Genomic DNA, 10,392 nt, shown 5'->3' on the forward strand with positions numbered 1-10,392 from the left:
CCAGCAGGGGAATTCTGGCCAGATCTGTGACACCTTTAGGAACCTAAAGTCCCACTGAAAGTCAAGGGGACTTAGACTTCTAAGGCCAGGAGTACACGAGCAAAGGTTGCTGGCTATACTGGTGAAAGCCATAGCAGTGCACCCTCCTAGTGCAGATGCAGTTTGTACTGGTAAATGGTTCTTTTGCCGGTATAACTTATGCTGGTTCCTGGAGCAAAATAACCCACACCACCAAAAGCATTTTTATGGCCGTAAAACTGTCTCTAGACTAGGGCTTTTGCAAGGCTGTAAAAATGTCACAAACAATGTCACAAACACAGATCACACCTCTAAATGATACTGCTGTATCAGCAAAAGTTTCTACCATATCCTTGGCCTTAGTCACTTAAGTGCTTTTGAAAATGTGGCCCTCTATGAACAATTCTTAGTCAGTAGTTTGATTGCAGACAGCTTGCGACAGGAATTCAGAATTCAAGATGTTTTAACTGGACACAAGTCCCATGACGTTGCGGTTTGCTGAGTGGATGGAGCGTAACGTAACTCTTCGGATCAAGTTGCTAGTGCAAATACTTATGATCACCAATCTGAAATTGGCTCTCTGCATTTCTGCACTATTGACTTGAAAATCTGTTTCTGCAAACATTCCTGCCAGTGAACCCATTCACTAGAATGGTCACGGAAAGCAAACACGAATGGAGTATGGACACTGCTAAATCAATTTACATAAGCATTCAAATCAACATTTGTTGAGGAGTTTTTCAGTAGCATACACCCAGCTGTAGCTACAGTCTTGCCCAATATGTGTGCTTAAGTTCTGTGCATAGGCGCGGGAACTAGCAGTGCGGGGGGGTGCTGCAGCACCCCCAGGTTTTACACGGGGCTCAGCTCCTGGCCCCACGACCAGGGTCCCGACTGCTGGCCCCACGGTAAGGGCTCTGTGCCTGCCCCTGGCTGTGGCCTCAGCCTGGGCCCCCTTCCCATCCTGTCCGCGTCCTCCCATCCTGAAGCCATGGCCCTGCTCCTGGCCTCAGCTCTAGGGGCGGCAGGGGGCTTAGACAGGGGCAGTGTGGGGATGCAGCACCTCTACTTTAAAAAGTCTTCCAGAGTCACTGTGTTCTGTGCATCATGATTGGGGCACATTGGTTCTAACTTACATGCTTTTCACATCTGAAGAGATAAACTTACTGCGTTATCATCTATTTTCAGTCAATTATACCCCCAGAAATCCTGGCATATAATGGTCTTTTTTCTGTCCTTTTTAAAATCTCTCAGTGGATGCTAAAGTCACCATGTGGTCCACAGTAAAACCCTAAATGTTTGTAGTGCCAAATAAATAATGATCAAAAGTAGACAAATGAAAAACAAAGTTTAAGAGAGATTATATAATGCAGCCTATGATCCAAAGAGAGAAAGTCAGATTGAAAGGAGTGAAGCAAGCATTTGGTGGAAATACACACGGGTTTACAACGGAAGTGCAGATTTTTGCTATAGGCACAATGTATGCAACCACCTGAAGAATTTTAATTGTGGCTTATTTTGTACATGGGTCTAAGCGGGAGCCAGGAGCTTTTAATACCAAGAAAGCAATTTTGTATGCAATGCCAGCTCAAACAGGAAGCCATCAGAGGGGCCATAATTAGGCAATAAGACACTCCCAGGCAATGGATTTTAGGGGATCTGTTGGACGCCTCGAGTGGTGTTCAGGGACATGAGGCCGAAGGACATGGGACTTTCAGAGAGCAAGAAGTGCAATTATTTCCGAGGACTACTCTGGCCCAGAGTGCCTGCTTCCTTTTAGCAAGAGAGCATAGAAAGAATTCTAAAAGAAATAAAAAACGTTAGAGCTGCCCATTTTAGAGGGGCTAGAAATATACCTCTCCAACTCACGAATCATGGCAAACCAACCAGAATGTGGCACACCCATTCTCCCACCTCCATATGTGGAACAGTGTCCTGCTTTCAGACTAAAATGCAGTGTAAGTCAAAAGGCATCTTCCAGCTTTCCATTTGCCTGTGTAGATCTGCTGCACTGCTGTCCTGGGTAAAGGACTTCCACAGTGGCATCCGATGCATCATGCACCAAGGGCAGACAATTGTAACCCTGTCCGCTCACACTGTCTCACATACAGCTTGGTGGCCTGGGATGGGTTCACGGGGTACGGAAGTGGTTGGGGGAAGGAGGAGTTGCTGGGAACTGCACAGCGGGATTGGAGCAGGATCCAATGCCTCATAGTGGGAGGTAAGAAGCCAATCAAAAACGTGCTGCTCCCTCCACATTGTCACACCAAGGGTTACCCTGGGCCCAGCTCTTCTTCAACGGGGGCAGGCTCCTTTTCCAGTCAGTGGCTAGTCAAAGCAGCGTGACTCTGGGGAACCACAGTTACTCTCAGCCAGCTGGATGAGAGTTCAGACCTGCTCCATTTGTGTGTCAGGAGAGGACGGACCAAATACAGAGAGGAGTCTAAGTTGGCAGAATTCACCCCCCAGACCTTGCCAAGCACAATTTTGCTCTCTCAGTGGTGTAGGTCAGGGTTAACATCATAAAAGCCAGCGGTGTAACTGGCACCAGCACCAGGACCTCGGTACACACCTTACAGCAACTTAGACATCACCCCCTGCCCGCCAACACATTCATCTCTGCATTTGTCCCAGTAAGCCAGCCCAACTCAGCATGACTCACAGAGAGGGGTGTAGTAGGAAAGGCAGCTAACCGGAGAGTGTAAGAGTACGTGAGGGAGGCCACCCCCTATTGTAACTTACCTGTTCTCTTGCCCCATCCAGTCCATAGAGAATGCAGCCACTCAGATCAGCTCCCCTGCCCTTAGCTCCGACTGCGTCACTTCCTTTTCAAATCCTTCCTTTGGCTCGCCTGGCTCCACTGCACCAAATTCAAGCCCCCTGCAGTTGCCTTCAATGCCCTACATAATTCTGCCCCTCACTACGCCCTGCTGGGCTTACTGCATGGGCCTGCATCCCCATCCGTTCTGCCAGCAATGCCCACTCCAGTGCACTGTCGGTCCACCTCTCCCCTGCCCTTCCCTCCACATCACCCTCTGACCCATGAAACTCCCTTCTCAAGCTGGCCCGCAAGGTCGCTGCCCTGCACTCATTAAATCTCTCCCAAAGACCCACCGCCTCCAAGAAATGAACCGATGATGGGCCGGAGCCAAAGCCCTCTGCAGGCCATGAGAGGCCTTCCATTAACTCCAGTGGGCTTTGGATAAGGCTCTAAGGCATCTGTTTATCTGTTTCATCTCTTCACACTCGAGGGAGCTGCCCATTTAGGGACTGAATGCTGACAAGGAGAGGCCTAGAAGCACCGGCAATAAGTCTGGGGGCCGCTGTCGGGGGAGAGGAGCGGGTGACTCCGGAAAGAAGATAGGCACTTACTGACTGTTGACATTCCAGCCTTAATGTTAACTCAAGGTTATTTTTGTACCTACACACAGTGCTGCAGAGCATGCACATTTTACGAGACAGGCAGACACCCGTATTTACCGCTAATCTTGGCTCAACGAAGCTTCCTGTCGGGTAGATGAGGAACATCTGTGCGGGATCTTGAAGGCAGCACAGCGCATCTGTCAAGGTGGTGGCAGCTCCCGGCGGGTTTGCAGCCAGTTTTGCACAGATAAGTACTAGCTGACGTTACAAAGTTGCTCCATTCACCGGGACCGTTTCAATCTGGGCGAACCCTCTTTAACCCTTGTTCTACTCATCACCCTCAGAGACTGCAGCGGTGATCCAGTTGGCAGAGGGGATGTCACACTCACAGCAGAACTCAGCCCTCCCTGCCCTGCAGCCTTGGATAATCATCGCACATCACAGCAGGAGGTGCAACCTGGAGGGGGAAAGACATTGGACATGGGTCTGCTGGACCACTGCACAACACTAGGATCCAGATTCTTTTCTCCTGTACTCTGGCCTTACTTCAAACAGAGTCACTCCAGATTTAAACCAGTTTAAGTGAGGCTTGGTCTACACTGAAGATTGGCCCCAGTTATAGCCCAGAGGTGTGGCTGCACCAATGCAAGCTATAGAATAGACAGACTACTGTATATTGGACGCTGTGATTTGCACCTGCTTGGAATCAGGATGAGATGCACTGGCTTATATTGGCTTTGCCTGCCTACATCAGAGCAGCCACACTAGTGGCTGAAACCCCCAAGGTGGACAAGGCCTGAGCTCCAGATCTGGACCCATCTCTCTCTGCTAAGGGGCCTGCCAAAATGCTCCTCTTGTCTAACTCAGTGCTTATGTAATGCTTTGCTGCTTCTCGTATTTTACTGCTGGAGGCAAAGGCCGAACCAGCCAGACAAGTGCAGGATGTACCCCGGCTCCAGTTTGGCAGGCAGAGTGAGCATGAATAGGTCTGAATGAATGCTTCCCAGACAGCTAGCTGGGAGGGAGGAAGAGACCCTGGGTGTGATTATGTAAATACAGTTTGCTCCTACTTTGCTTAGATTTGCTATATATTCAGCTGATGGAGCGGTGTTTTGCTCATTGTAATCAACTTGGCTGGTGTTGGGTCACAAATTGTCTTAGAACTGGATGCCGGGGTAGTGACATTGTGGTCACCAATGCCCCCCATCCAGGGTGGGAGGTGAACTCTGCAGATGCACCTCTGAACTCTGGGTCTGCACTGACCAAGGACAGCAACTGTGAGTGGGGTGTAAAGGACTGGGCACATGAAGGGTCGGGCACATGAAGGCACATTTTGGGTTGCTGAACTTAAGAACCTGAGGGGAAAAGGGCACTGCCCAACCTACTTGGGGGTGGGTTTTTACTCATGGTTTATGTTTATGAACCCTGTTTGTGATGTTTTCCCAAATTAATGCCAAGTTACTTCCCTCCTTTTAATAAAAGTTTCTTTTCTACACTCAGACTCTGTGCGTGTGAGTGGGGAAGTTTTGCCTCTCAGAGGCACCCAGAGGTGATGTATAAATTTCCCAGGTTACTGGGTGGGGGCTCGAGCCGGTTCTGTGTTGGAACGATGGAGAGGAACCCCTAGATATTGAACCCGGCCCTGGTTGCTGCTGGCTCCACCTGGCAGAAGGGTTACAGACCATTTACTGTGGGTCGGTGAGGTGGAAGGAGGAAATCATTCGCCGCACTGTGCATCAGGTCAAAGCCGAGTCTGCGAGAGGGGAGTGATCTAAGCTGGGCTCCTGCGCTCCTGTCGCTGGTCACAGGAGCGACTCTCTGCCACATTCCCGTGCCCAGCCAGCCTTTGAAAAGCAAGGCAGGGACGCAGCCCTTGTGGTTAGCGAGAGCTGCCTTCTCACCCTGGCGCAGGGACACCAGTCGGCATCCTGGCTGAGCCAGGAAACATCCTGACGAGAGGCAGAGCCCAGTGCTGTGAATTCCTGCCCTTTCCACAGCTCTTAGACCAGTCCTGTTCCTTTCCAGCCTCACAACCACACCTCTCAAACAGGCCCCCACGAGATCCCCCCTCAGACACAACAGCCTCCTCTGTTCTCCCAGTGCACACACAGACGTTGCCTCCCTTCAACCCATACAAAATACAGCCACTCAGGTCATCTCCCCAGCTCAACCAATTGACCAGGTCCTTCACCACTCCCAGTCCCTCCACTGGCTCCGCATCTGTTAGCCCAGCAATTTTAAGCTTCTGGTCACCCCCACCCTTACAGGGGTGTCCCTCCCTTATCCTTTAACCACCAGCCCACAACACCGCTGAGCCATATCCCCTAGCGCTCCACCCCCTCTGCACCACCTGCATTCTCACCCTTGTCGTCTCGCTCGTCATCTTCTCCCACAACTGCCTCTGCAGTCTCGTGTGCATGGTGCAAGCTCACCGCGCTCAGCCACAGAGCCTGTACCCTGCCCACACGCCACGCCCTCTTACAGACCCACTTGTCCTGTGCAGCCCCAGTGAACCTAACTTCTAAAATAACCATCCGGTGCAGTGAGCTGTAGCTCACGAAAGCTCATGCTCAAATAAATTGGTTAGCCTCTAAGGTGCCACAAGTCCTCCTTTTCATCTCGCTTCTCCTTCCCGTACCCTCTGCCTTATACCATGAGCTCTTCAAGGTGGGACTGTCCCTGCTTCGCTGCCTGGAAAGCACTACTACACAGTGCGCACTAACTCACAAAGAGCAACAACATTTCCTGTTTGTGTAACACTAGCACATAGGGGGCCCAGGTAAAATCAGAGCCCCTTGGGGCTAGTGCTGTCCAGACACACAATAAGAGAGAGCTCCTGTCTCAAGAGCTCACACTTAGCGCTTAAGCAATGCTTTTCATCTGTAGGGCTCCAAGTGCTTTACAGAGGTGGAGATCATTAGAGCTGGTTGAAAAAAAATGCCTGTTATAGGTCAGGGAAATTTTTTGAAAGAATTGTTTTGCCAGATTTCCCCAGGATACGTTTTCCAGGTTTTAACTGGAACTGGAACCTAAACATTTTTTGTTTTTTGAAAACTATTTTGGTAAAAAATAAATGAATACAAAAAAAACGAGAAGTACTCATGGCACCTTAGAGACTAACAAATTTATTTGGGCATTCAGGGCCCCAGTTCCGAAAACCAACAAAACAGAACCAAATAGCACTCCGGTTCTATTTTGTTGGTTTTCGGAACTGGGGCCCTGAATGCCCAAATAAATTTGTTAGTCTCTCAGGTGCCACGAGTACGCCTCGTTTTTTTTTTTTTTGCTGATACAGCCTAACACGGCTACCACTCTAAATGAATACAGTTTAGTTTTCAATAAAATACATTGGTCAAATTTTTCCCAGTTTTTTAAAAAATAAACTAAAGTGAAAAACATTCCAAGACAATTTTGGTGTAGGTTGAAAACCCATTTTGCGTCAGAAAAATTTCAGGTAGGTCTATTCAATTCTCCCCATTGTACACATGGGGGGATAAGGAAGCAGGGTCAAATGACCCCTTACTGGCCTTGGCTGAGACCTAACCTCTCTGGACCTGATTCTCTGTTGCTCCGTGCCTGCATTTGGAAAAGATATCACTCTTGGGGCAGCCATGGACCGACCCAAAAGGCAGCCTTGGGGCTGCTCTAGCTTATGCTCCAGCTGCAATAGCTTTCTAGGGATTGTCTGCCACTTTACACTAGCGGAAGCAAAATCTTTCCCTGTCACGTCTCATCTCTTCTCTTCCCCAGCTCAGTCCCTTCACCAGGGGAACTGAGAGAGAGGCCGGACTAGCATAGATCTGTTCTGGGAGCCCTACACCAACAGATGGAGCAATAGGTATTACCTGGGAGCCTCTTCCCCGCCTTTGTGGCCTCATTACAATGACAGAGCAAAGAGACAGAGTACAAGGGAGAATCGGGTACTCAGTCTCGGTTACCCAGTCTGTACAATGGGTTTATCAGCCCCAATTAGGCCCCAAGGGCCACAGGTTGAGGGGATCCTCAATTCAAACTAATTTCCCTGTACCTCACAGGAAGGGGCAGGAAGATCAGCCATCTCCATGGCACTGCAGCCTGCCACGCTCAGATCGAGGACATTTTAAATACCCCTCCTTACACCCTCCAGAAGTCTGTGCAGCAGATTTAAATGATCCGTAGATCACTCCAGTAGTTAAGAGGACTGTGTCAGGTCACCCTCCCTCCTTTTGTTCGACCCATTTGTCCTAGATGCATAGATTCCAAAGCCAGAAGGGTCCATTGTGATCATCTAGTCCAGTGGTTTTCAAACTTTTTAGGCTGCCTACCTCTTTCCAAATAATGTAGGCCGTTGTGTACCCACATCTGAGATAGGGTCAAATATACCTATGATTAGGTTACCAAGTCTTAGTAAATAAAGTGCATTGTCCGCCATCACAGGATTTTTCTCGTGTACCCTGTGACAAGAGCTTGCGTACCACTAGGGGTCCGTGTACCCCAGTTTGAAAACGACCGATCTAGTCTGACCTCCTGTCTAACACAGGCCAGAGAACTTCCCCCAAAGTAATTGCCAAAGCAGATATTTTAGAAAAACATCCAATCTTGATTTTAAAATGATCAGTGATGCAGAATCCACCATGATGCTTGGTAAATTGTTCCACTGGTTAACTACCCTCACTGTTAAAAATTTACGCCTTATTTCCAGTGTGAATATGTTTACCTTCCACCTCCAGCCGTTGGATCACATTAGACCTTTCTCTGCTAGATGGAAAAGCCCATTACTAAATATCTGTTCCCCATGTATATACTTACAAACTGTAATTGAGTCACCCCTTAGCTTTCTATTTGTTACGCTAAACAGTTGTGTCTCATCTTCAGTTTGACTGTACGCTACACTGTCACACTCTGAGCACACAGCACCCCGAGCAAGGAGAGACAGTGCTTATATACAGACTGTTAGTAGGGGTAGGCCTCCCTCACTCTTTCTACCCCATGAATCTGCATTTAAAAGTTTGGGTTAAACCTGGACCCCTTCCTTGCCCCCCAAATGTCCCCATGTGAGCGCCAATCAATTTAACCTGGGGTCTTCGTTGCCCACATCGTGCCACTGGCCGTTAGCCAGCCTGTAAATTAAAGGCCTCCAGCTAGCACCCCATCATCCTAACGACACAGTGCCCCTTCAGCACCACCTGCCTTTGCTGGAGGACCCACGCCTTATGCTCAAGCAGCTTCCTCCGTGCTGTGCCTGCTACTGTCACCCACATTAACACAGTGTGGCTCTGTCCCCCTCTGCTGTGTGACCCTACCAGGGCACTGCTCCCTGCTCTGTGCGAACAGCCCTCTGGGTCAATTAGTGCTGATCCTAAACACAGCAACGTGATGGAATCCACATTGAAGATGCAACATGAAGTGAGCATCAGTTCACTCAGGTTAGGAATAGATTTTCTTCCTTTCCTTCTCCTCTGTCCTCCCCCAGCTCAAAAGAAAAATTATCAGCCTCTGCCTAAAGGTTACCAGCTTTCATACAACATCTCCTGCTCCCCCAACCCCACTCCAAATCACCTTCGAATTGCTACTGCATTATTCCACCCATTTTTAAAAACTCTAATTAAAGACACACTCAAATCAGAGAGCCTATTTTTAGAATAATGGCCTGGGACCAGCTCTGCCACAGAGACATGCTGTGTGCCTTTAAACACCAGACTGATCCTCTCTGTGCCTCAGTTTACCGACCTGCAGGCAGTCATACTAACGCACCTCAGAGGGATGCTATGCAAGTTGATTTATGTCCATAGAGTTTTTTAAAGTTTTCTGTTGAAAAATGCTTGTTAGATTAGACTGTATTGCTTCTTCACTTCCTACATTCCGTGTCCCACAGAAGCCAAAGAGAAACAGTGTTTGCAGTAATACTGCTCCCTCGTTTTGCATGTCGTTCACATTAATTTCCAGCACAACATACAGTGTCCATAGACTATCTACACATAATGCAAAACCCAGTAGAAATCTTAAGAGACACATGCACTCTCTTCTCCGTCTCCCACACATGGAGACACCTTCTGCACAGATATTACATTGTCACACGCATGGTGCACAAGTCTCAGACTGCCCTCCCAGTACGTACACACACACACACACACACAATTGACCCACATACACCGCACGGACGCTACACACAGATATTATGCATGCACACAAACCCCAAATACCTACACCTCACACGCGTGTGCTCACACACAGATGCACACAGAAAAAAATACCAAGACACACCACATAGTGCACACTCACAAACTGCTCTTCAGAGTCACATACACCACTGAGACCGTTCTGGGTCAGTCACTGCTTCCCACACTCACCAAGCCAGATCCACTGCACATCAGGCAAAACTGTCAGCAGCTACTCACCCCTCATGGCCCGTTCCTTTTGCTATCAGCCGCGATGGACCGTCCTCTGCTCAGACGGCATCACAAAAGGCCACACACACGCACAAAACCGTGGAAGGGACCAAAAAGAATCCCACCTAGCTACACAACTGTATTTGTCTGGCTCTTCACAGGAGAGGAACAGAGTCATGGGTCAAAGCTGGTGCCTGACAAGAGCAAAGCACACAGCTGCGGCTACTGTATAAGGACTGCAACAGTAAAGAGCTCAGAGAAGAGGAGGGTTTGTCCAGGCTATTCACTCTATGCAGAGTTCCTCGGCTTACCCAGCACTGGGCTCCAGCCATGCACTCACTAATACATCCCAGACGTCAGGGGCAGGGGGTGGGCTCTGCTTGCTCTCTCTGGCTGAGCAAAAATGCAGAGACACTGGGTGAGCGCATAGAACACACATCTCTGGCAGGCTCGAGGGTCTGCTTTATGTTACCGGACTTGTAACATAAGTGTAGACATACCCTTACATAGCATCACTAGCATAAAATGTGTCATCATATTTTCACTTTTTATTTGCCTTGCTGATAACCTCTTCAAAAGTTTTACAGACTCTCTTAAGTATATTTGCATGGCTACATATACTATTTTAAATGCAAAAAAAAAA

At 48.8% G+C, this 10,392-nt stretch overlaps 1 protein-coding gene across 4 annotated transcripts in view; it reads right to left on the bottom strand.

Annotated features, from left to right (window-relative positions):
- Window positions 1-10,113, bottom strand: part of GJC2 (gap junction protein gamma 2) — a 118,517-nt gene extending 108,404 nt beyond the window's left edge. Inside the window, exons 1-2 of one of the 4 annotated variants that reach the window (XR_006289161.1) lie at window positions 9,759-10,113; window positions 3,499-3,838 (exon numbers count right to left, since the gene is read on the bottom strand). The gene's annotated coding sequence lies outside the window, so the exon portion shown is untranslated. The other 3 variants (XM_043541681.1, XM_043541682.1, XM_043541683.1) reach the window with 3 other exon arrangements.
- Window positions 10,114-10,392: the final 279 nt, after the last annotated feature.

Source organism: Chelonia mydas, chromosome 2 (genome assembly GCF_015237465.2).
Source record: "Chelonia mydas isolate rCheMyd1 chromosome 2, rCheMyd1.pri.v2, whole genome shotgun sequence".
NCBI classification, from domain to species: Eukaryota; Metazoa; Chordata; order Testudines; family Cheloniidae; genus Chelonia; species Chelonia mydas.